This window comes from Chrysemys picta, chromosome 3 (assembly GCF_011386835.1).
Source record: "Chrysemys picta bellii isolate R12L10 chromosome 3, ASM1138683v2, whole genome shotgun sequence".
Taxonomy (NCBI): Eukaryota; Metazoa; Chordata; order Testudines; family Emydidae; genus Chrysemys; species Chrysemys picta.
Window position 1 is genome coordinate 77369590 of NC_088793.1, and position 27732 is coordinate 77397321.

A 27732-nucleotide genomic window follows, 5' to 3' on the forward strand; every position below is an offset into this window, starting at 1 on the left:
ATTTTCAGAGGTGCTCAGCCTCTCAGTTGGAGTTCATTTGGTGTTGAGGGTAATTAGTGCTTCCAAGAATCAATCCCCAGATATTATCTCACCTTGTGTACCCAAAAATTGAGACTCCCAAAATTAGAAGACATTTGGTAAGTTGGTCCAATGGTTAATTGCTTTCACTGTTAAAAGTGTATACCTTATTTCCAGTGAGAATTTGTCTAGCCAGATTCTCCATAGATTGTGATTTTTTTTTTTCCTCTGGTGCTTGGAATGTAAATTCTGGGATATTTCCCATTTCACTGAGACGAGGAAAGTGATTTCAGAAGTGAAGTGGATTGCTGCCTGTGGCCTGGGCTAAGAGACAATGATGCCATTTGGCTGTTTTTGCTGCTGAAGAGGGACATTTAATTTGTAAGGATGCCTTCTAGCTTAAGGGAGCAGGTTGTCAAAATGATATGAAAACAATGCAAAGAGGGTTATAAAGAAAATGTATGTGTTCTGTCTGATGTGGTTCAAAGGAGAATAGTGGCTTTGAGGTACTTGGGGAATTTGGCAGGATTTGTGCAGAGGGAAAGGAGGATTCATGAATTCTGCAGAGTTTGGTGTAGCGGGTTTGCCTCAGGGTGTTTTAGAGATTGAAACAGGAATAAACCTTTCAGCCTGAAGAGATCTATATTCTGTCCTCACAAAGCTGTCAGCCGGACACCCTGAGGGAGTGTAGGGGATGAACCTTGGAAAGTTATAGCCTAAAGGAGACATTTTGCAGAACAATTCCATTTAAAAAAAAATCCCAGAAGTGAGAACTGCTGGAGACAAGGTATTATTAACTATTAATTATTATTGGAAATGTTAACAATAAACCACATTGAATTCATTCACAATCCATAGTCTCTCACATTTAACACAAACACAATTGCGAGTAAAAATAATGAATGGGTCTGAGTTCTGTGGGGTAAAACTTCTGATTCTGTAGGGTAACAGAGGTTTTTCACTAGGAGTAGTTGTTTTGAAACTAGACTCCAGTAGTCCCCTTCTGAAAACTGTCCAATCTGTACCAACAGACTATAAGCCGGGATCAGGGCGTACCCCTTTATGGAGGATAAACAGCAGTACCTGGTCACTCAGAGCAACTGGCTGGGGAGCAACTACAAAAGATCTAGCCCTGTGATGTCCTGGTCACAGTAAGGGGACAAAAGCTATCTCTTTGTCTCTAAGGGTGCATCAGAGGAGTGAAGGGTAAGAGAGTCAGGGAAATAACTTCAAAGAAATACCACTGTAAAAATAGAAGCCATTGTGTGGTGTCATAAATATTTCTGAGCTCAATTCTGCCTCTGAGACCTTTGCCTGACAGCTCTGTGCGGAAGGAATATAGATGTCCCTGAGTTGGAAAACCATCCCGATCTAATCCTGACTTTTGGGGAGGCCTAGGTGTGAAATGCAGAAGTTCATCAGAGGGTCAGATTTCGAGACTATGAAGATTTGTCCCATTGCTCAGTAGGTGTATGACAGTATAATCCACTATGCGCAAGGTTCTAGAAACAATTCTGGTTTGTATGAAATTATAAATCACATTATTTAACAAATGTCTCAGAATGCTACAAACAACCTTATTTGAAAGGCAGAAGAACAAGGGGGATACAGTTAATGTTGAACTTTCAGTCTTAATTCTGAATTCCTAGTTTAATTTTTTTTTTCAACTTTGTTTTCATTAATTCTAGTTTTGTGTCTCTACTATAAAATGCTTTTTAGGTAGTACTACCAACTTCAATCATTTAAAAACCATGAATAAGCCCACTCCTAACCATGTGGTAATAATTTGGACTACAAATTTACCCTAATTGTGAACTCAACTGAAAAAAGTATGTGAAAGTTCATAAGATGTCCACAATAAGCTATAATAATAAATATAGATCAGAAAAGGTGCAAAAATGAGATGGACTAAATTAATTCATACAAAAAGAAAGTTATTGCCATATTTGATGCCATCTAAATGACTGTCAAACAAGGGTCTTTTTCATTTGAAAAACTCTCTCCAGCTAAAGAGAAAGGGAACAAAAGATGTTAAAATAAAAGCCCTGTTTAATATTTTAGTTTTTCCTTCTTTTTTATATATCTTTAATAAAAGGTTAAGAGGATTTTTAATGGTGTGTGTGCTGTGGGACTAAGCAGGCTGAGGTTTCTGAATACCAAATCCCAAACCTTGTTTAATACTGTTTAATATTGGACAGTCATGGTCATGTTAACACATTTAGCTCATATATTCCATTTAAATTAATACAACACATGATTGGCTTAATCATGAGATTTTAAAAAATAATAAATCATATTGCTCTTCATCTACCTTCTGTTTGTTGAATGTTTAGGGGGAAGCCACACACCCACAGTTCATGTGGGATCATTACAGGTTGAAATCTGTAGCTGCTGACAGAACTCTCACTTAAAATAAAAGTTCAGACCAATATTTAGATGCATAAAATCTAAGTTTAACAGCCTAAGTTTAGGTTCCCAGTTTGAAAATTGTGGCCATGGGGCAGTCACCAAGCCAATGACCCAGCTATATTTGATTTCTCTCTGTCTCCCTATTCTGTACGTTACCAGTTATCCATCTTGTTCTCTCTTTCAGTGTCATGTGTTCAGTTCTCTTAAATGTAACAGTAGAAAGCATACACGGAAAATTGGATGCTTTGGTGCTTGGCAGATGAATGTCAACTTTAGTCATTGATCTTAGTGGCCATGTTGAGATGGAAAAACAGTATTAATTTATCTGGCATTTAGAAAAGCTGTTCCCAGTAGTACAGTTATAGACACATCTGTTTCACGGAGTGTGAAAAGAGTGGTAGAATCTGGCCCCTAGATGATTAATTACATCAACAGATTTGGGATTTTCTGTTGTCTTAAAGCATTTCATGCATTAAGATTCTTGTAGTTTATGACAACAGGTTGGTAAAGCCTTACCCAAGACCTAGAAATTTGATTTTTAAGTAGCACAAATAGATGGAGACTCATACCAAAATATAACTAAATCACTCAAAGCACAATAAGAAGAGACGGTATTGTTATGATTTCTGAGTATCCCATATCTTTATTTCCAAGCTGATGCTTTTGTATAAGATGCTAATTACCCCTCTTGTCTTCTAGAAATATATGGATATTTGTTTTAAGATGTCAGGTAGCTATTCAAGAGCTGTTGATGTGTACTATTTTAGTCATAATTCCTAGTGTACTGGCAGGGGTATATCACTACAGAGACAAGTATAGAATTAACTCCATAAGGAAAGGCCATTTTATTGTAATATGACAGACAAGATTAAGTCTAATGATTATTTGAGTATAATGGGCAAGGTGTGTCTAATTGCTTGTAATTAATAGGATAGACTTTGGTATATATTTTTCTGTAGCTTACAAAGAGTTGGTTCCAGAGGTATTGCCAGAATTCACCTTAGTAAAGTACCATTCTCATGCCTTTTCTGCCCCTCACCTCTTTGTTTACGTGGCTTAATTGATTTCTCCTGTTTTACCTCATAGGTCTTTCTAGGATGGAACAATTATTTCTCCTTCATACTGTGCCCACCATCCATCTCTAAATATAATAGCTTATTGGCAAGGCAGCAGAGGCGATCCAGCGTTTTTGCCGCCCAAGCGGCGAAAAAAAGAAGAAGCCACGATCGGCGTCATTCTTCAGCGGCAATTCGGCGGCAGGTCTTTCCCTCCGAGAAGGAGAGAGGGACCCACCGACAAAGAGCCATACATGCTGCCTCTCTCCGTTGGCCACCCCAAGCACCTGCTTGCTGCGCTGGTGCCTGGAGCCGGCCCTGCAAGGCAGAAGCAAATGGAAGCACTTAAGCTGTTAAGTTGTGGGGCAACATATGTAAAAATAGCACTCTGCAGTTACATGGGCTGTGCTAGGCTGATGTAAATGGCATATCAGGACTGAGGAGTCGCTGGCATCACCTCTGCTCAGTCTCACTTAGATCTCTTATCACTTTATCAATGACATTTTCAATTGCCTGGTTTCTGCTTGGTGCAGTTGAGTTGGAAGGAGGGTGGGCGGATGGAACTTGACATGGGGCTGGTTATGGCTTTCTGATTCTCTAGACTAATCTGGGCCCTGAAATGGTTATATCATCCTGGGATGATCTAATACTCAACCAGAGGTCCAGTGTCATAGGTGCCAACTTCTGCTGGCGCCGGTGGGTGCTCGACCCCGCTCTGCCCCCGGCCCCACCCTGACTCTATCCCTGCCCTGCCCCATTCCAACCCCATCCACAAAGTCCCCACCCCAACTCTGCCCCCTCCCTGCCCCTATTGGACTCCTTCCCCAAATCCCGGCCCCGGCCCCCCGTCTTCCCTGCCTACTCCCCTGAGTGTGCTGCGTTCCTGCTCCTCCCCCTCTCTCCCATAGCTTGTTACACTGCAAAACAGCTGTTTTGCAACGGCAAGCGCTGGGAACTAGGGGGAGAAGCAGGGATGCAGTGCACTCAGGGGAGGAGGTGGAGGGGAGGTGAGGTGTGGGGGCGGGGAGCTTGGCTGCCGGTGGGTGCAAAGCACCCACTAATTTTTCCCCATAGGTGCTCCAGCCCCAGAGCACCCACAGAGTTGGCGCCTATGTACGGTGTATCCCTGGGGGTACGCAGAGGTCTTCCCAGGGGTACATCAATGCAGCTAGATATTTGCCTAGTTTTACAACAGGCTACATAAAAAGCACTAGTGAAGTCAATACAAACTAAAATTTCATACGATGACTTATGTTTATACTGCTCTATATACTATACACTGAAATGTAAGTACAATATTTATATACCAATTGATTTATTTTATAATTATATGGTAAAAATGAGAGCATAAGCAATATTTCAGTAATAGTGCACTGTGACACTTCTGTATTTTTATGTCTGATTTTGTAAGCAAGTAGTTTTTAAGTGAGGTGACACTTGGGAGTAAGCAAGACAAATCAAACTCCTGAAATGGGTACTGAAGTCTGGAAAGGCTGAGAGCCACTGAGCTAATTTATGCCAGCTGCTAACACTCCATAAGGGACTGTACACCAGTTGAGTTTAACAGGAGTGCAATATGCTTCAGCCATGTCCTCAACACAATGCCAATGCCAGAAGTGAGTGAGGGATGGGCTGGAGGTACAGGTGCTGGCTACATCAACTCAAAGCCACCTGAGAGCTTATTCACAGGTGTGTGGGGTGTGGGATCTCAGATAGCCAGATCTGGCTGCACCTGGCCCCTCTACTCTGCCTGAGCAGTGCAAAGGGCCGACAGAGAATCTGGCCCTCAGAGTATAAGAACAAAGTCCCAGATCCTCAAAGGCATTTAGGTTCCTAACTTTCAATGAAATCAATGGCATTTAAAAGCCTAAATATGTCTGGGGATCTGGGCCAAAGACATTATAATAACTATACAATAATACATGATTAGAGACACTGTACATCTATGTTGATTACAAGTTCTTCGGGGCAGAGGCCATCTTGTACATGTGTTCAGTGCCTAGTCCAATGAAGCCCCAGTCCTGACTAGGGCCTCTAGATGGTACGGCAATATAAATTATAACAAAAGTCTGCAATGAGAAACCAATGTTTTTTGTAGATTGTGAGAAACATTTACAATAAAATAAAAAACAACCAACCAAAAAATCCCTGCTATGCAGTATGTTTCCACTCACTAAAGAATTTGTATTCAGTTGGATTCATTATTAGAATGATACTTTCTCGTTGGAGGAGGCAGTGACACTTGAATTGCTCATGCCAAACTACATTAGTGTATACCGCATACATAATCAAATATTCTATCTCACTAAGATGGGCAAAATGTTTCTGACTGGAAATTTAAAATTCCTTTGTTTTGGAGAATAAAAGCACCCTGTTACCAGTTTTCAAGGTGAAGAGTTTCACTGCCATTCATTGTCACCAAAAGCCCAGGACTTGGTACTATTAGCATTATATGAAATGCGAGACAGGCACTAGTTAATGAAAATGCACAGGTGTAATTTTCTTGCAAAAACCAGGAGCCATACACCACCAATAGAACAAATTAATCAAACTGAAAGGCACAAAGATTTCTAAAACACATCATCTAAAAATTGCTAAAAGTCTTCTGCAGCATTCCTAATGCACATAAAAAGCTTCCTTTCCTATTTATTAATGCTGTATATAAATAAGATACACCAGAATAATACACTTGCTACTGCTAGCATTCATGTGAACAATTAATGTAACAATTATTTATACCTCTATACTGCCTTTAATTCAAAATTATCAGAGCACTTTTCAAACATTAATTACTAATTATTTATTATTTGTACAATGGCATCTAGGAGCCTTGGTCATTGACCAGGATCCCACTATATATGGGTTCTATACAAACACAGAACAAAAAGACAGTTCCTGCCCCAAAGAGCTTACTATTTAAGTACAAAACAGGAGACAACAGATGGATACATACAATCAGATTGGGATCACAAGGAAACCACCCAGGAGATAAGTAAATATTACACACATGTAAGTGATGAGTGATCTGAGGGACAAAGAGCTTAAGTAACTTGTCCATGTTGTGTATAAAATATAGCCAGTCTCCTGTTCTAACCATTAAACCTCACTCTCTGTCAAACTAAATAAAGATTGACTATTACAAAACGTCTAGTTTTTGCTCATATACTGTACATTACTCAAAAGTGTATTAAATACATTAGAGGCACTACTACTAAACATATTAGAGGGCTACAGTTGAGAGGAAATTTTGTAAAAAGTAGAATGTTTTGTTTGTTTCATTTGAACTACATTTCTCAGTCCTATAACCATTCAATTTAAACAACTCCCTTTGACTAAAAAGGGAATTTTGTGTGTCTGGTGCATCTACTGACATCATTAGGGGGTTCTGTATGCCAATGTGGTGCAAGACTGAACTCTGAATGTTTAAAGGGACACAGGCAGCTTCAAATGCACACTTCTGTCTCAATTTTGGATCTACTGTAGTTACATGTAACACCTAAAATTACGGTACCTGAAAGAAGTTAGCAGAAAAGAAATTTGTTTGTTTAATCTATGCCTTTGACAGCACTAGAACTCTTCTAAACATCAACAGCGAAGCGGGACAACTCATCATTTTAAAAGTCCCCTCTCCCCCCCCCAAATTCAGGACCTATTATTCTAAGTGTTGTATTAGAAAGTCGACATTAAAAAAAGAGCTGATTTCAAAGAGTTCAAGTTTGCCAGCTTCTCTTTGTAACCTCAAATTCTAAATATCTAGGATACTCAGACTGACAACACATTACCTTACAAATGGCTGGATGAGTCATAAAACTAATGCATAATCAAATCATCTATGTCTGGTGTCATATAACATAAATCAGCACTCAACTACAAAGACAAAACTGCATAATCTCTGCTTTGCTAAAATGGACAAAAACAATTTTTTATTCCAAATGATACTGGAATTGTGGCATATTCCTTGCCATACTTCTCAGTCCCACACAAACACTAGCAAAGGACCAAACTTTAGCAAGTATAGCAAGAATCAAAAAGCACAAAAATCCAAGATATTAGGACACTGAATTTTTACTCTTAATAACAACTCCTATCCTCCTGTCTACGGTATGGAAGGCTTCCATTTTCAACAGAATCAAGACATTTAGAGGAGCAGTTTTGGGGAGGCGAATTCATATACATAATGGTTGTTTGTGACTCAGAACCCACCTGTGCACGGTGTGACATTGCACTCCATATGATATTATGAAAATATGCTAATAAGTGTGAATATAATGTAACCGGAATATGCTTCAAGCAAAAGGTCTCTTGTAAGGTATCATTTCAAAGCTTATAATCTACTGAGTGTGTTCATTCTATTTGTATGATTGTATCATTCTTGTATCCAAAACTAGAAATATGAAATATAACTCTGAGGTCCTATTTTAATTATGCAAAGTGTGGGACATTAATGGTGGTTTGGAATCTTGATGGCTCCCATTAACCAGGACAATTGACTGTAGATTGCTCTGTTTACTTGTAAGTTTTCCTGTATACCTGTGTGCTGGGCAAGTGGGCAATGAAGTCTTACAGTGACGTGATCATGTCACCTGAGCTGGAACCCATCTTTAACCTGGTGCTTTTCCATTTAGAAGGAGGGGTGGGAACCCAGAGAGAGACAAAGGATTCCCACCTTGTGCAAAAGATATATAAGGGAGTAGAACAGAACAAAGGCAGCTGCAGTCATGAGAAATCCCCTAGCTACCACCTGAGCTGGAATAAGGACTGTACCAGAGGAAAGGATTGGGCGCAGACTAGGAAGGCATCCAGTCTGTTAAAAAAGCCTATTGAAACCTCTCTAAGGGTGACATTTACCTGTATTTAGTTTTCTTATTGTATTAGGCTTAGACTTGCATGTTTAATTTTTTTTGCTTGGTAATTCACTTTGTTCTGTCTGCTATTACTTGGAACCACTTAAATCCTACTTTCTGTATTTAATAAAATCACTTTTTACTAATTAACCCAGAGTATTAATACCTGGGGGGGGGGACAACAGCTGTGCATATCTCTCTATCAGTGTTATAGAGGGCAAACAATTTATGAGTTTAAAACGGATTTATTTGGGGTTTGGACCGCATTGGGAGTTGGATATCTGAGTGCTGGAGACAGGAGCACTTCTTAAGCTGTTTTCAGTTAAGCCTGCAGCTTGTAGGGGACATGGTTCTGGCTTGGATCTGTTTTTGCAGCAGGCAAGCATGTCTGGCTCAAACCAGGCAAGGGACTGACGTCCCAAGCTGGCAGGGAAAACAGGCTCAGAGGTAGTCTAGGCACATCAGGTGGCAGTCCCATGGGGGTTTCTGTGACCCAACCCATCACAGTCGGGCCCCCATGAGGTCATAGTACAAAGGCAAATGTGTGTATCTATCAATTTTGACACCACACAGAGGAGGTTGGGACAGTGGTCAGAGAAAATTACCTGTTTTAAAAAAGGTACATTATGCACTCAGCTGAGGCCACATGGTGCCATTCCTACTGCTTTCCAAAATGAGGGAGGAAATAGATGAGAGAGGATTCCAGCAACTTTCATTCCATCCTCAGAGTGCCAAACTGAAAATTTCTATACTGCTATTTAGAATACATTGCTTTTCTTGCCTCCTGTCTACAATCCCAGTTTCCCAGAAATCTCCCAAAGGAAAATGAGCCAGATTCTGCAAACCTGGAAAAAGTGGAAATTTATATGGATGACACTTTAGTTTATGGGAAGAGGTTAGATATCATGGTGGTGAGTGCAGTGTAAGAACCTAAATAGAACAGAATTCCCAGTGCTGATGTCTTACCATTTGTCCAAGGCTACAGCTGCATCAGCCAAAGTTAGCAGCTACAGTTAGTCACTCCAGTTATACATAGATGACTGGAAACCTGGAGCATGTTGGTCTAGGTGGCTTTCAAATGCCAAGACAAAGTATGCCCAAATAGAGAATGTTTGGTGAATGTATGGGGGAACAAGAGGTTCACAAGATCTGTAATGTATTATTAAATACTAATTTTGATAAAGACAGAAGAAAAAAATTGTGAGGGTTGGAGATTTGCAGGCATCTGTGTATTGTTTGTTTATACTACACTCTTTTGTAGGAAATGAAGAGGAAGGAGAACTGGAGAAATTTCTAGATAGAAGTTCTATAATGAAGCAGAGAGAGAGAGGAGGAATAGTCTTAGGAATAATAATGTATTGTTCAACATCTTTTTCTGTGATCTTTTTTCACTGACACATGAGAGTCACAAATATCACTAACAGACATAATCCTAAATGGCTTCCAGGGGGTTTTTTTGTTTGTTTTTTTCCCCCTCACACCTTCTGCTGTCTAACCTCTCTTGGATATAGGTTTCAGAGTGGTAGCTGTGTTAGTCTGTATCAGCAAAAAGAACGAGGAGTACTTGTGGCACCTTAGAGACTAACAAATTTATTCATCAAATGAAGTGGCCGTTAGCCCATGAAATCTTATGTTCAAATACATTTGTTAATCTCTAAGGTGCCATAGGTACCTCTCATTCTCTTAGATATGTTACTTTATCCTACACTTTCCTAGCGAGTTTGCTACTTCATTTTGAAACACAGAATTGAGAAGCTCATTTGCTACTAGGCTGGGCTCCCTGCAATCTTTCAATTCCTTTGTTTTCTGTTTCATTCAGTGCTAATTTAATTAGTACACACATTAGCTTTATAGAGCAAACTAAAGCAGTAAACTATTTGTGGTCCTCTGGAATCTGTTCTTTCCTTTTATAGCAGAACATACTTGCAATATTACTAACTCTTTTTTAAACACTGGAATTTCCCCCTCTGCTGTTATTTAAATTACTTATTTAAAGGAAATTCTATTCACATTTTAGTTACTTCTGCAGTGCTCTTTCCCCTCCATATTGTGCTGGTTCCTCAGATCTTAGACATTTTCTAGCCCCTTTCTCTGTTCCCATTTATTTCTTGAGTACTTGCATATATGGCTTAGAGCCAAGTGACAGTGTTTTTTTTTCATGACTCTGACCTTGACGACTCTGAAACATGTCAGTCGGGATTTCAGGTTGGTAATTCCATGAAAACTACTTTAATTTAAAGCTTTTAAAGGTTTAATGTGATAGAAGATGTCTCAAATGCCTGTGTAAATCATGGGGGAAAATAGGATGAAATTGCCTAGAAACCAGAAATGAAATTTCAGTCACCATGTAAGACATTGGCAAAGGTCAGGTAAAGTCAGTTGGGGCTGTGGACTTCATTGATAGTGTGCGTGGCTGTGATGGGATGCACCCCCATATTCACACCCTACACACTGTTGTAGTAATCTTTGTACAAAATTTGCTTTCAAATGAAACTTCACAAGGCATATAACTCCTTGGTCAATAATATGATGAAATATGTATATCAACATTATGAACATACGCTGAAATTAGGTCTGAAATGTATTTACCAGACAAGTGTGGGTAAATCAGTTTCTCAAAGACAAGAACAAGCTGATGCCTTAGCCAGGTGCCATCAAAACTGGTGAGCCATCAACTATTCAGTGGCCATTCTTCGGCAAAAAACGGGGACAGGAACAAACAGATCTACATCTTAGCAAACAACAGCATGTAACCTCTTTCACCAAGAGATTCCTTGTCTCCATTCTCACATCAGGAATGAACTTCATCTAGGGGTAACCCACAGGAAAATGCATTTCAAATGGCAACTGGACTATAAAGTGGGGGGCAAAAACACTCCAAGGTATCTCTCCCTGTCCAGCTCTTGCTTTTACACCTAAGAAGACAAAAGAAACCAGCCTATTTGACTTATAGAGAGATCCTGACCTGAGGTTTGGTCAGTCCTGTTGCTGGGAGCATGTGGTTAGCATTTTATCTTGAACCAAGTCTAGTTTAAGCTTTACCATTGGGAAGCATTTTATTTTATTTCTCTTGTAACCATTTCCAACTTTAATGCCGTATATTTGTACTCAGGTAAAACTTATCTCCTTGTAGTTAAATAAATTTGTTTTATTCTTTAATTAAAACGAATCCAGCATTGTCTTTAAATTAAACTGTGTAGGAAACTCCATTTATGATAGCATACTGATATGTAGTTATCTGCTTAGATGGGAAACAGATGTAATATATCTGGACTGTGTAGGAGAGGGCTGGACAGTGCAGAACACATGTTTTTGGGGAAAATCCAGGTCTGGGAGTGTGTTGGGGTCACCCTGCAAGTGGAAACAAAGGCTGGTGGAAGCCAGAGTGTGACTGATGTGTGGCTGGCAGACTGCAGCTACACTCAGACACTTAGGGTGTCACTTGCATGCTAGAAGGCTATTTGTGAGCAGCCCAGGTGGGAGCTACAGCAACAAGAATTGTGAGGAACCCGGAGGAAAGATATTTTGTATTACAATAGAACTCAGATCTCAGTTAAGATCTGGGATCCATTGTACTAGGCAGTGTACACACACAAAATACAAGGTTAAAAACCCTACAGTAATTGAAGACAAGATGCACCAAATGGGTGTAACAAATAATGTGTGGAAAGAGGGAAAATGAAGTTAACAGACATAGGAACATGTGTTATAAAGACACACCATGGAATCCTGTCTCTAGCGATGTCAATGGGAGCTTTGATATTGACTTTGATTGTACCAGGATTTCACCCATAGCAAGATGACTGCAGGTGCTTCATTGGTTGTTTTTTAAATAGTAAAGAATGAATAAAATATCAGTATTCCTTATTATTGCCTTGATCAACTAATCAGCTCACATACGTTTGAGTATGTAGAGGCCAATAATTTGCAGATTACATTTTGGACGTGATGCATCCTCCCTGATGCAGGGAATTGTAACTTGCAAAATGTGCTGTGTGGTGTATTGTTCTGCATTCTAATCAGTAAGTTCCATACTCTGCCCAACGACTCAGCAGTGTTTGAGTCACTGGGATTTCTCGTCTCCCAACCACACATAGGAGGAAGAGTAGAAACACTAGTGCCCTCATTTCTCTGGAAAGGGAAAAATGCATCCCAATTATTGGTAGTCATGAATTTTTCAACAAAAAGTTTATTCACCAGAAAATGATTTGTTGAAATGGAAACATTGCAGGAATTTCTCATATTAAAAACATTTGACTAAAAAGTTTCAAAATGGTCGGAACATCCTGTTTTGACATTTTCAAAATGTAAAAGCTCTGTTTTTGTTTAAGCAAATCTATAGTAAAAAAGTTCAGTCAAAATAAAACATTTTGAAATTATCAAACCAAAATGGTTCAATTGATTCAATCCAAAAATATTTTCAGACTTTGGTTTGTGAAAAGTTTGGAGACTTCAGCTTTGTCCCAATTCAGGATAGGAAAAAAATTTGAAATCCCCCAAATTTTCCGAGGTCAGGAAAACCCTTTCCCACTGAGCTCTAATCCCAAAAGCCTCTGACTCACCACTTGGTGAGGGAGAATGAGAATTAAATAATCTGGCTCTTCCCACAACTCTTCCATGTAACTCAGTCTATACCCTCCTCTAACTGGCTGTACTTGGTTTGATGTGTGCTATTAATATGCTTGATTCAATATATTCTATTGTAAATAAAACATTATTAAACATTCAGACATATGGAGGGATACAGAGAAGTGGACAGCTGATAAATGTTGCTGAGCCAGACAATGAATACATCTCTTTTAAACATGGTCTCTCCCCACAAACATTCAGGGAAGTGGGGGTGAGGTCTCGTCTCTCTTTGATGTTAGTGGGAATTGATACTGATGCCAGTGCGAGTTATACATGCGCGTTGATGGGAGAAAACCTCAGTCCTGGAAACATGCTTTAAAGTAAAGCACACGTGTACAGATGTGCAGGACTGGGGCCTTATGTTGTACTGTAATGCCTGACTTTGAAAGGCTAATACTCTGGAAGTTCAGGAGAAGTCCTGCTTAACAGTTTTAATGGTGGCATTGTTTAGTACTTCATGTTTGTCAGTATGGAATTACTATCAAGTCTTTAGGTTGCCTGCAAAGATGAAGTTCCTATATTAGAGTAATTTTACCAAAATGTGCTGAATGCGTGATAATCAGACAAAGGGGGATATTCAGCACATTTTGGTGACATTTTTGGAATATAGTAATTTTAATTTGTGAAGGGCATCTATGATGTTTCACTCCATACTTTTATGAAAATATGCTTGATATGAATGACAATGATACTTTACGCAATATAGCGCATGTGAGATATCATTGGAAAGGTTATGATTACTGAATGCGATTATCCAATTTGTATGCCTGTATAATTTCTGTATCTTAAATTAGGAATATTAACTATGTCTCTGTATTTTAAATGTGTTACTTTGGATGTCACCCCCAATCAGCGCTTCAGGTACAACAATGGAAAAGCCAGACAGGCTTTTAGCATTGACAATGGACTGTGAAAGAGCTTAGTCTTCCTGTGGATACTGGAGACAGCTTATGAGCAATGGCTGCCACAGCCATGCAGAGACATGGGTCCAAGGCACCTGGTACTGGATACCCCTCCTGCCCTTTTGGAATGGGAGTGGTTTTCCACTAGAAGACAAAGGGTTCCTGCCTTACACAAGACCTATATAAGGCAGGGGAGTGACCTCATCGTGGTTCTCCTCTGCCTCCCCACTCTAAGAGACACTGAAAAAAAGATCTGGAAGCAAGAAGTGAACTGGGGGGAGAAGGGTTGAGCCAAAGCTGGAAGGACATCTAGCTTGTGAGTAATAATACCTAAGGTCTCAAGAGGGAGACCAGTGCAGCTGCCTTTCAAGACTTTCTGAAATCTGCCTGCAACAATATCTAGAGTGAGAAATACTATTTGTAACCAATTTCTTTAGTACTACTAGCTTATTTTGCATGTTTGGTTTCATTTGCTAAGTAATCTGCTTTGTTCTGTCTGTTATCTCTTGTATTCACTTAAAATCCACCTTTGGATGTCAAATTTATTTCTTGTTTGTAATGAAACCCAGTTTACACAATTTCTAATGGGGGGAGGGGGGCAAGAAGTGTGCACATCTCTCTTCACATTAAGGAAGAGGGCAGATTTTTCTGACCTTGTGCTATACAGATTTTTCTATACAGCGCAAGACAGTATTATTTTGGGTTTCTCTCCCCAAAAGGAGAGTCTGTGCCTGCAGCGGGGTGTGGCCCTACCTGTGTCTGTGTGCTGCAAGTGGCTGGAAAGCCTAATTCAACACAGCAGGGACAGGGAACCAAGGCTGACTGAGCAGGGGAGGCTCAGTGAAATCCCAGTACATCAGATGGCGTCCCAGAAGGGGTGGTGATCAACCCATCACAGTATCATAAAAGCTTTGAGACTGGTCATATGTGAAGCCATTCATCTTCTAAAATTACTTTTTCCAATGTTGGTCTACCTTGTGTAGCCCAATCAATAAAACAATGAATTCTACAAGCAACTTGTGCGTTTTAATCCATTTTAGATGTCATGGGGGAGAGGGAGAGAAAAAACAATCTGTCCCTGGGACATTTGTTCAGAAGTCCATGTAATGTAATCTACTAGTTCATGGTACCTGGTCTGAAAAAAGCTATAGAAAACGTGCAAAATTCAGAAATCCACTGCAATCAGAGACCTGTACTTCCTACAGTACATATAGCACTTTTCTGCAGGAGATCTCAAAGCACTTTTACAAGGGCTAGCAAATATCCTTATTTTATTGATGAGAAAACTGAGGTAGAGAAAGGTTAACATACAACTTACTCAAGGTCACAGAACGGGTTCCCGGTAAACCTGAGGATAAGCCCATGTCTCCTGTGTCCAGTGCTTTCTCCACTGGAACATACTATCCTACCTCCAGTCTGCTAATGATGTCAGCCTTCATTGCTTACTTGTTACATTTTCAAACAAGCATCTTCATGCTTTTTCTCATGCTGCTCCTCAGACTTGGAAGGAGCTACATATCAAATCTTCTTAAAACTCTCCTTTGCCTACAAAAAGCTTGACAACAGTTAAGGAAATGCTGAAACACTACACATCATGCTGACCAATATGTCTCCTTATGTTCCTCCATCTGTCTGTATCCATCTCTTATCTTATGCTTAGACTGTGAGCTCTTTGAAGCAGTGCCATCTTTTTGTTCTGTGTTTGTACAGCACCTAGCACACTGAGGTCCTGGTCCATGACTGGGATTCCTATGTACTATCACATTACAAATAATAATAGCATGCTACCAATAGATGGTAGGATTACAGACTTCATTATAGACTCATAGACTCTAAGGTCAGAAGGGACCATTATGATCATCCAGTCTGACCTCCCGCATGATGCGGGCCACAAAAGCTGACCCACCCACTCCTGCAATAATTCTCTCCCTTGACTCAGCTGTTGAAGTCCCCAAATCATGATTTAAAGACTTCAAATCGCTGAGAATCCTCCAGCAAGCGACCCCTGCCCCATGCTGTGGAGGAAGGTGAAAAACCTCCAGGGCCTCTCCCAATTTACCCTGAAGGAAAATTCCTTCCCGACCTCAAATATGGCGATCAGCTGAACCTCGAGCATGCGGGCAAGATTCTCTAGCGAGACCCTCTGGAAAAAGTTATCTGTAGTAACTTTTAATATCCCATCACTGACCATTGTTACTAATTACCAGCGATGGCCTGTTATTGACCTATTGACTAAAATCACTTTATCCCATCAAACCATCCCCTCCATAAACTTATCAAGCTTAATCTTAAAGCCAGAGAGGTCTTTCGGCTTATCATATACTTTGTGGAATTTTCTAGCTTCCGTGCATTTCTGGGGCAAGAAGTTATTGCTTAAGCAGTGCCCCCTCCCTGCAAAAAAAAAAAAAAAATCCAATAGGAGAGGCAGGACACTGATCTAGAACCAGGGGTTCTCAAACTTCATTGCATGGCATCCCCCTTCTGACAACAACAATTACTACATGACCCCAGGTGGGTGGCCTGTAACCTGAGCCCTGCCACCCGGGGCTGAAGCCCTCAGGCTTTGGCCCTGGGTGGTGGGGCCCGGGCTTTGGCCCCAGCCCCAGGCCCCAGCAAGTCTAACACCGGCCCTGGCAACCCCCATTAAAACCGGGTAATGACCCACTTTGTGTCCCAAACCACAGTTTGAGAACTGCTAAGCTAGACCAACAATGAAAATATGAGAGAAATGCCAGTTTCCCTGTGTACCATGTAATTCATGACAGCTAGATTTTGTTTCATACTTTTTAGGTCTTCTCTTCCGAGGAAGCAAACAGGAATGCTCATCAGCAGAAGTGACTTCCATTAACACTCAGGCCATGTTGTGCTTTCATGACTGAACATTCATGAGTGTTTTGAACTTTTAATGGAATTGGGTAATGCATGGTAAGGGAGAGGGAAAAGTTGAGCAGAGGCCTGTTTGCTTGGCTCAAGTAATTCTAAAGGAAACCTGGGTTCTAGAATAGAAGCCTCAGCTGTAGCTGCCCATTGATCAGAGACCTGTGTAAACCACAGCTAACAAGTTGTGGCTTTGCAGGGTAGACATCACTCTTTAGAATGATCCATCTCTGGCCATTGAGGCTGGGAACATTGTATAAGCTGCTGTGTAAATTTATGGTGCTAGCACAATCTTTTACAATGGTGGATACTGGAAGTGAGATCTCTTCTGACCACTCAGACATTGGGCAACCACAAGGAGAACAAGGGACTGGACACAGGGCAGAGAGCGCAGGAGGAAGGAATCACCTTCTAGTCGGTATGGGAGCTGCTCTGCAGAGGCTACTTCAGCCCAGTGGGAGATAGAAGAATCGCTAGTAACAGATCTTCTGGCCCCGCCTATGCCGCTCCTTTGGCCTATGCTCCGCCCACCATATACCTCCCCTGTATCTTGGCCCCCACCTGCCATGCAGTAGAACCCAATTACTTTGCCTCAAGGACCAAAATTCAATATCAGCTAAAGGGTTTAGCAGTGTCCATCGTTGTGTATTTTAAAAGCTATGTCAGACCTAGAGATTCTGGCATCTCAGAACCATGTGTGCTATTACATACCATATGTGCTGCACTACAGTATAGCAGACTGAGGAAGTCTTTGGACTGTCCTTGCTTGAAACAATTTAACTTGTGCATTAATATGATGTTTTCATGGTAACCAGCTATTGCTTTTTGTGTTCTTGAATATGAAAAATATGCGCTGAGATAAGAGAATCAGTATTAATTTCAGTTTCATAATAACTATTGCTGCTTTTCTGCTGTTCCTAAGATTTCGCCTGTGAAATAAGGACTATGGGCTTGCAAGGCAGTTTGTTGAATATAAACTGCCTTTTGAATAGGTTCATTTTATAATACATAATGACAGTCTTAATATTGCTCTTAATATCTGGCTAAGATCATCTTTATTGATTCATGACACCTTAATTAAATTGTAAAAAAGTTATTTTTTGATCTCTTATATAATACCTTTTAAAAAATTCCAGTGGAGGTATCCCTTAAATATCCATATTTAAATATAGTCTGTCCCAGTATATCTGCAATTGCTTTTTATTTAATACAAAGCAGATATTTATTTCTATTCTGCTGCTGAAAGTACACTGAGGCAGACCACCTGGGAAATATTATTCTTTATGGTCTACTCTCATATTAATTACATCTCCATTTTGATAAGTGAATACACATTGTGGAGCAGACAGTTTTTTTAAATGTGGTTGTAACCTCCTCTCATACTGTTAAATGTGCTCTTAATGATTAACAATTGTACAGTACAACAACTTTTTAAAAAAACCTACATTTAATATTTTCCTGCTGAATTCTCAAAGCACTAGCTTCTTTTTTAATGAAATGAGGCAATTTTACCATGAATAATTTAATCAGAAAAGGTCATTCTAACTCATCTCATGAGGAAATTAAGAGAATATGATTTTTTTTCTCATTGAAAAAAATTCTAGCCCTTTTGATCCACACATTTAGCTCTGACGTCCAAAACGCTACCAGATCTACATGTTAAAAAGTCATCCCATAATTCACTTCACAGCCTCCTTGTCTAAAACATCCTTACAGTCTGAGCTCTTACTATTCCAATTATAAACCAACCTTCTTCAGCTTGTGCTGATTTATGTAACTTTCTACTAATAGCAGCTCTTAATGAAGAATGTAGAGAAGGAATTTTAAAACATGATTACAGTCTGGTGTCACAAATCCACCAAACCAAAACAAAAAGTTTAGAACACTAACAAACTTTAGGCTTAAGCTCCCTGTGTTGCAATAATTAAGATCCACAAATAATGCAGTTTTAATTAAGAAAAGGATCAACGTTAAAGATTCATCAACTCCCTTGTTAGGATTCAGCAAATGGAAAATAAATGCCCTGTTACACCTACCTTATTCAGACAAATTGTTCCAGAGAATTGCCATGGTTTAGAGGGTGCCGGTCATCAAACTGGAATCAGAACAAATGAATGAGAAGAAACATCCTAGAGGTTCAAAGAACACAAGCAACATAATCTCTTGTTGGGGGTCTCCAGAAATTCAAACTTTCCCATATCTGTATTATCCTGTTACCTCAATTGATTGGTTTTGTTTTCATTGCCTGCCATCCCCTGCAAAATAAATAAGTAAAAGACCCTATAGCATGATCATTTTCTGGATGAAACTTGCTTTCCCTGCTTCATGCTTTTCCCTGCTTCTTGGCTGACTGGTGCCAGGTCACTGCATACTCCATCAACATAGAAGGAAGGCAAAGCTCTGTTTAGGCTGATAAGGAGCGCTAAGACTCGCATCTACAGTGCTGCCTCAGAGAATGGCAAGCTAACACTTACTATGGATGCTGCAGCAGCATCTGATCATTCATTCTTGTTTCTCGACTCCTCCCCATCAAGCTGCCTGCTTCTGCAAAGTATTGTCCCTCACCTCATCAGCTCAGAAACAGGGACAAAACCTAGTGAACAAAACCAGCTGGAAATCCTCCCTTTTGCAACATGCTGTGCAAATGTGTAACTCCCGTAAAGATAAGGGCAAAGCAGTTCGTCTCAGTCCCAACCCACAAATACAGCTGCAGCTATGAGGAAACTGGAGCCAGTGCCTAGGAGGAATGAATGTTGCCTGCTAAAAGCAAATGGGACATTCTGATCATTGTGGCGGTGTGTGAAAGTCCCACAAGGGAAACTGACTTAAGGACTCATCCTGCAGATACAGAGGTGAGGAGTTCCACTGACTTCAATGGGATTATTGATATACATAAAGTTACTTACATGGATGTTTGTTAGATCAGGCCCTATCACTGTATTTTGCACCCACCTAACCGGTCATTGTTGTATCTAATTAGATATGATAACATCTGGACTATTACATCTTCCTTCCCTTCCAGCCTGAAGTCAATTCAGAGCATTTAAACACATACCTTTTCTCATTCTCTCTTTTCCTCTAATAACGTATCTGGCAAAAATTAAAGGGCTAGATTTATTCCTGGTGTAACCTCATTGAAGTAAAAAATACAATTTAGTCCATTTTTAAAATTTAAATTACCTTTACAGAAGCACTTTTTGTACATCTCACTCCATCAAAAACCATAAATCAATTATATATTATTGACACTTAAATTCCCTTTAGAAGGGCATAGAAGTAGTTTTAATAGACCATTTTATATATTGAAAATAAATATCACTGTATTTTTAAATGCACAAACAATTACAATTAAAAACATACAGTAACAATAATAATGTGTGTGCAATACCACACAAAGGAAAAGGTGGTCTCTTGTAGCCAGGTCTCAAGCCATTTAGACTGCAAGTCTTAAAACCAACACCTTGAACAGGATTCTATCACCTTCAGAAGGCACCTTCTCTTCTGAAAATATTTTACCCATTGGTACTATTGTTATAATACCTAAAATTGCTATATCTGAAAAAGATTAGGAAAAAAAGTCAAATCTGTTTTATTTTATTCATTTGACAGCACTTTGTATCTAGACAGTTTCAGTTTTCCTTGGTGATTGAGTCTTTCACACAGCAGTTGGAAAGAAAAACATCTGGATAGAAAAAAGTAATTCTAAACTCACAATAATTGGCAAGGGGGGCCCAAAAGGCAGGTGTAATACCTGCAATTCCTTTTAACTCCTATTTTGAAGTTGACTGGATTTCAAAGTGACAGTGTCATTTTGCATGATTGTAAGAAGCGCTATTAAGAAAGCTGCCTACAAAAATGAATATCCTCTGTACTCTACCTAGCCTCTCAGGAACAGAGTCATTCAGTATGCAGACCAAGAGTAGTTTGGAGGATGGAAGCTAGAACATCCTGCCCCCCAGGAAAAATAAACTAGGACTCCTCAGCTCAAGCATCCCATCTGAACTCAACTGTAACTTTAAAGCACAAAGAGGGAGGCAGCCCCCAAGATGCAAAGGCAGATCTGTGCAATACCACACAAAGAAAAAGGTGGTCTTTTGTAGCCAGCTCTCAAACCAATGCTTAAACTCCACCCAAAAGCTAATAAGTTGCCACTAACGACCACTGAACACCAGTCTAATGTATTCTGTGTAAAGCGCCTTTTAATAAGTGGACAGCCACCATTCTTCGACTTCAGCTTTTGGATGATCTCCCAGTATAGGCTCATGTACAGTGCATTATAGGGTTTTCCAGAAACCCCAAGCCAGACACTGCAGACCTATGTCCAAGAAGTAGCTCTGCCTTTGCTTCCTTATAGAGTCACTTTGCGCCCTGGTCATTGGTGGATGGGATCAAACCTGGGACCTCTGACACTTAGTGTATGAGCTTTTACTGCTTGAAGTTAACCTGGGAAATTATAGACCCAGTCAGCCTAGCTTTCTTTCCCTTTTTGAAGACAGGTGCTATGTTTGCCCTTCTGCAGTCCTCTGGGACCTTGCCTGTCCTTGAGTTCTCAGAGATAATTGCTAACAGTTCTGAGATTGCTTCAGCCAGTTCCTTAAGTACCATAAGGTGAATTTCATCAGGCCCTGCTGACTTGAATACATCTAACTTATCTAGATGTTCTTTAACCCTGTTCTTTCTCTATTTGGACTTTTATTTCTTACCCCTTGTTTTTAATATAAAAAGTGAATAGCACATTCACCTTTTTTAATGAAGACTGAAACAGGAAACATTGAACATCTCAGGTCTTCTTGATGTCTTCTGTTATTAGCTCTCCTTCCCCTCTAAGTAGAGGATCTACACTTTCTTTTGTCTTTCTCTTGCTCCTAATATATTTATAAAACATCTTATCTCTTATGTTGCTTGCTAGGTGTACCTTATTTTGTGCCTTAGCCTTTTAAATTTTGCCCCACATACTTGTGCTATTCTTTTCTACTCCCTAACAATGTGTTATGTTTTGTTGCAGGGCCATTACCCCATCACCGTGGGGGTGGGTCAAGGGTGTTGTAGACCCACAGTTAAGTCAATATGGCTGCACTCAGCCTCAGGTCTCCCTGGTCCATTGGCCGGCACCACTAGAGCTCCCCTCACCTTCAGGGAAGCATGGCCTGATAGCCAGGGTCAGTAGCTTGCCCCCGGGGCAGCTGGAGAGTGTGGGCCAATGGCCATAGTCTGTAGATTGCCCCCAGGAAGTGCGGGCTGATGGCCATAGTCAATAGGCCTCCCCTTTGACTACAGGGAAGCGTGGCCTACTGGCCAAAATCCATAGAAGGGAAGTTTGGTGAGCCACCCCCAAAGGCGGAGGGTGGCAAGGTAGGGGGACTTCAGTTCTCCCTGCTCCCTTTGGCCCCAGCTCAGGTAGTGGCGATGGGGTTTGCCATGAAGTCGGTGGGGAATCTGCCACAACACACCGACTGCTACAGGGACAGTGGCTAGTCCATACCTGGGCTGCTTCCTATTGTGACTCCTGTAGCTGAAGTCAGGGTGCCTTCGGGGTCTTGGGATGCCTTGGATGGCAACTGCAATTTCCCTAGGGTGTCCCCGGGTGTCTGCATGCCTACCTGGGCTTCAGCATCTCCTGCTCCCTCGGTCCGTGTTCCTGGGTGCTCCTCAACTGGAGCCAGTGGGGTACATCCTTCCTCCTTGGTGGTCAGCTCAAACTGAGCTGGGCTGCTCCCTTTTATACTGCAGCAGCAGTTGGAGCATGCCCAGCAGGGTCGAGGGGGCATGGCTTCTGCTGCTAAGAGCGCTGCCTTAACCTCTTCCACTCCAGTGCGGGGCCAGTATACCCCATCACATGTTTCTACTTTTTATAGGATTTCTTTATGATTTTCACATTATTAAAGGGGTCCCGCTGGAGCTATATTGGCCTTTTACTATTCTTACTATTTTGCCTTCACATTGGGATAGTTTGCTGTTGTGCCTTTAATAGGGTCTCTTTGAGAAACTGCCAGCTTTCCTGAGTTCCTTTTTCCCTCAGATTTTCTTCCCATGGGACTTTACCTACTAGTTCTCTGAGTTTATTAAAGTCTATTTTTTATTAAGTCCATTTTCCTTATTCTGCTGCTCTCACTGCCCCCTTTCCTTAGAATCATGAAATCTATCATTTCATGATCACTTTTACCCAAACTGCCTTCAACCTTCAGATTCTCAACCAATTCCTCCCTGTTAGTCAAAATCAAGTCTAAATTGGCTGTGTCCCCTGGCTACTAAAACAGAAAATTGTCCCCAATACATTCCAGGAACTTATTGGATCATTTGTGTTTTGCTGTTTTTACTTTTCCAACAGATGTCTGGGTTGTTAAAGTTCCCCATTACTACCAGGTCTTGTGTTTTGAATATTTCTGTTATTTGTTCTAGAAATGCCTCATCCACCTCCTCCTCCTGATTTGGTGTGTATAGTAGACCCCTACCATAACAATGTACCCGTTTTCCCACCTTTTACCTTTACCCAGAGACATTCAGCTCTCACCTCCTTCTGGACCTCAGACAAGTGTATATATTATTGATGTACAATGCAACACCTCCTCCCTCTTTCCCCTGCCCATCCTTTCTGAACAAGCTATACCCCTCTATACCAATATTGCAGTCATGAGATTTATCCCACCAAGTTTCAGTGATGCCAATTAAGTCATAATTTAGTTTATGTACTTCTCATTCTTCCTGTTTATTCCCCATACTCCTTGCTTTTGTGTATAGACATCTAAGATGTTGAGCTGATTTCTCCATTATCCCTTTTGTAAATCCTGTGTCCCTGTTGTAATTTCCATTTACTCCTCCCCCCCCCCCAACATTTAGCCCTCTGCTACGGTCATCTTTTTTTATACCTATCTGTGGGTTTTTTCACCTGCCCCCTTTGAATCTAGTTTAAAACCCTCCTCCCTGGGTTGGTGAGTCAGTGTGTGTGAAGATGCACTTCCCCTTCTTGGTTAGGAAGGTGCCAGCAGTTCTTCTTCCCAGAACACCATCCCATGGTCAAGAAAGCCATAACCCTCCAGGTGACACCACCTGTGCAGCCATGAATTCATCTCCAGGATGCACATGTCCCTGCCTGGGCCTTTACCCTCAACCGGGAGGATGGATGAGAACCACCTGTGACCCTGATTCCTTCACCCATGCTCCCAGAGCCCTGTAGTTACTGCTGATCTATTCAGGATCTTGGCTGGCAGTATCATTAATGCCCACATGGACAAGCAGCATGGGGTAGTGGTCACAGGGGCAGATGAGCCTTAGGAACCTTTCTGTAATGTCTCCTGCTGCCTGCATCTGCCTCCTGGGACATAAGGTCATGTCGGCATATCCTGTTGTAATTTTTAAAGCATTATACTAACACTCCTACTTTACATTTAAATTAGTCTCTAATGAAAGAGAATATTCTTTGTATAAAAAAGGGGTGATGGCACCAGAAAATTCATCTGATCTCATTAGTTTACAGAGAAAAAAAATAATCTAGAGCAGAGTATTGGTGCCAGTAGCTATTTTTAACAAGATTCACAATAGGAGCTTCAATCCCAAAGAACAACTAGGAATGCATCTCCTGGATAATGAGAAATGGGGAGGTACTTCAGTATCAGAAGGGAACCTTTCTCATCATTAGTAAATTTCAGTACTTGTTGGAAACTACCTGCCAAGATGAAATGCAATGATAATTGCACTTCACACTCCATTTTGATGAGAGATCTGTAAATCTTAGCAGCTGATAAGCTTTTAAATTGTTGTCTACCAGAAACCATTATGCAGTTCTTGGAGTTCAGTGCATTCCTTCAGGTTCATGGTCAGAATTTTCTTTAAGACAAATTTAACACTTTCAAGCAAGCTATTCATGCTTTGGCTAATAATGCAGTAATTTAACTTTGCTGGCTAATACTAACATTCTTGACAAGAAAAACAGATTTTATATAAATCTGGTAATGACAATTCATATCACTTCTAGTAGAAGATAATTCATTTAATTTCAGCAGCAAATTCAGCAGCAAAGGGCTGGTCAGTGTAGAACATCTTGAAAATCCTATCCATTTTGAGGAGATACACTTTAATTGAAATGTGCAGAATAAGAAATATTCACAGGGTTAAACAACTCCTAGGTAGTTTAAAGCATGCACTTGTTTAGCAGACACATGACTTGTATTTCTTATGGAGACATCAGTAGTGGCTCCACAATTAAGACTGAGTTGAATTTTGCACTTAAAGCAGAGATTCCGTTTCATTGTTATGTATGAAAAATACAGCCTAGCCTTCTCAAAATAACAGCACTTAAATTTTGACTAAAGAATGAATTTTCTATGACTTCACAAGTAAATCTGTTCAGAATTAATTATAGGAATTAAAATAAAAAATGGACATCTTAAGAAATTAAACACCAGTGCCAGACTTTAGTTATCTCAGTAACAGAATAACAGAGACTCAAACTTCCCATATAGTTAATATTCACAGAATTTTTTTGCATAGGCTACAATTATTTAGTATTAATGGTTCTTCTTTGAATGATGGTACCTATATGTATTCCAAAGGCTGGTGCGCATGCGTGCCATGCACTGGAGCTAGAAGATTTTTGTAGCAGTATCTGTCGGCCCACACGTGCGCCACGTGTAGCCTCATGGTGCAGTTGAGGTTTTATGATGCTGTGCGGGACGACACCTCCTGAGTTCTTACTGTTGCATGATTGGAGTCGGAATCCTTGTTCCTCCATACTCAGAGCTTGCCTGCAAGAACACTTGTCCATTATACATAGTTAGTATTCCTCTTTTTTTCTTTTACTATAGTTAGTTAGTGTTGCTAGTTAGTAGAGTTAGTCTCAACCCTTGCCCCGTTTGGAGCTGGGCTCTCCCCCTGCTTCCCTGGGGACTGTGCCCTGTGTTCCAGGGTGTGAGAACTGTGTGCCGTGCTCTTGCTCATTCTCCATGTGCGACAAGCACCACTGCTGCCTTTGTTGCCTCGATGAAACCCATCTAGTTGCCCAATGTGAAATCTGCTGCTTCTTTCCACCGTGGACCCGTGAGGCTCGCCTACTCCACCTCTTCAAGTTCCTCATGGAAGAGGCCCTCCAACCACATACCCAGTCCAATACAGGACTGTCGGATCTGACGGCGCTTCTCTTGTCTCGGATCTGGCGGTGCAGCCAGTACTGGAGAAGCCCCAGCATGAGAGTCGCAAACGCTCTCATGGGCATTGCAGCAAGTTCCTGTTGCAGACTGCTCCCAAGCTCAATGTTCCCTCCCTGCGCCGCACCTGGTCAGGTGAGATGTCAGGTGCAGACACCACTATGCTGCCACCCAAGCTTCTCTATTCTGAGGGCAAAGTTAAAAAGAAGTGGGAAGTGGTGGAACACCACTGGAGGCATCGGCTGCCAGTCAGGACCACTTTCTGGTGCACACACTGCTGGTGCAATAGCCATCTCTACGCTCCATACCGCAGATGTCACCACACTCCACCGGCAATACTAGAGACATTCCCTGGACACCTGACCATATTGATCCTCTCCTCCTGGTGGCGCACCTGGATCTTCCCTACCCTTTTTGTCTGCTGTTCATGAGACCAGAAATCCTCCTCTCCAGGAGATGCACCTCTCCTATTGGGGCATGGACCTTATGCAGACCTTGGCTGCAGACATCCCATACTGATGGCTCACCTGCTTCTGTATGTCTCTTCCGATTCAGAAGCCTTCTTGGGGGAAGACCCGTCCTTCCCTCCTACGTCCAGTGCAGCTCAGACTCTCAGGCACAGCCAGTGCATGTGTTGGGGTGCGCCCCACCACCACCTCCTTGGTAGCACTACCTTTGGGGTCCGCTGTACCACCAGGACCTGACCCCTTAGCAACATTGGCCATCCTGGACCCTTACCACCAGCTTTATCCACCTTCTCAGGCCTTGTGCCCTTTGGTTGAGGCTCCCGCACCAGATCCATCCAGCTGCAACTTGGAATTGGAGCCGGAGTTGGTACCGATGGTTCCACCAGTCCCTAACATTGCCTCCTCATCTCCAGCCAATGCCCTAATTTCCACCCCCATCAACTCCTGACGATCATAAGCAGTACCAGGAACTGCTGCAGAGGGTTGCTAGTGACTTGGGCATACCTCTGGAGGAGGTCCAGGACCACCACCACCAGTTGCTGGATATCGTCTTGTCCCAAAGGCAGCATGATGCAAGCGGCCCATCAACAATGCTATCTTGCAGCCAGTATGGACTGTTTGGCATATGCCCTGCTCCTTTGCCCACACCCAAACAGGCAGAGTACCAGTACTTTGTACCCTCTAAGGGAGCAGATTTTCTCTTCTCCCACCCAACCCCCACTTCCTTGGTGGTTCATGTGGTGACCAAATGCTCAAGGCAGCATACACATGGCTGTAGCCCCCACCCCAGACAGGACAGCCAAATGCCCAGACCTTCTGGGCTGGAAGGTCTACTCTTCCGTGGCATTGCAGTTCTGCATCTCTAATTACCAGGCTCTGCTAGCAAAATAGGACATTAACAATTATGCCACGCTAGAGGAGTTCCTGAACGACTTGTTATCAGACAAACAGCAACACTTCCAGTCCCTTCTGGAGGAAGGTCACCTGACAGCCAAGGTGAGCCTCCAAGCAGCAGTCCTAGCAGCCCTGGGCCTTGGCCACTGCCACAGCCACAGCCACCTCTTCCTACTTGCCTCGTCAACCACCCAAGGTCCAGTTTTGACATGCAAGTCTAAAGCTGTGAGCCCCCTCTGTCACCACCCTCAAGCCTCCGTCACTTTTGGGGGCCATCTTGCCCTTTTTGCTCATAAATGGGGCAAGATCACCATGGACCGTTGGGTGCTGGAGATCATACAGCATGGTTATTCTATCAAGTTTCTCACCGTCAGTAGCCTAGTGCTTAGGGCATGCCCCTGGGATGTGGGAGATCTGGGTTCAACTATCACTCCATGTTAACATAGTTTTTGTCTGGGATTTCTAAAGTGATATGAGGGATTCTTGTTTTCACCCTT

The 27732-nt window shown here is 41.5% G+C and overlaps 1 protein-coding gene across 1 annotated transcript in view; it reads right to left on the bottom strand.

The window, feature by feature from the left end:
- MCHR2 (melanin concentrating hormone receptor 2) overlaps positions 1-22443 on the bottom strand; it is a 73218-nt gene extending 50775 nt beyond the window's left edge. The window contains exons 1-2 of the mRNA XM_005287715.5: positions 22335-22443; positions 18771-18829 (exon numbers count right to left, since the gene is read on the bottom strand). The gene's annotated coding sequence lies outside the window, so the exon portion shown is untranslated. The remainder of the gene's footprint in view (positions 1-18770; positions 18830-22334) is intronic.
- Between the last annotated feature and the right edge of the window lie 5289 nt (positions 22444-27732).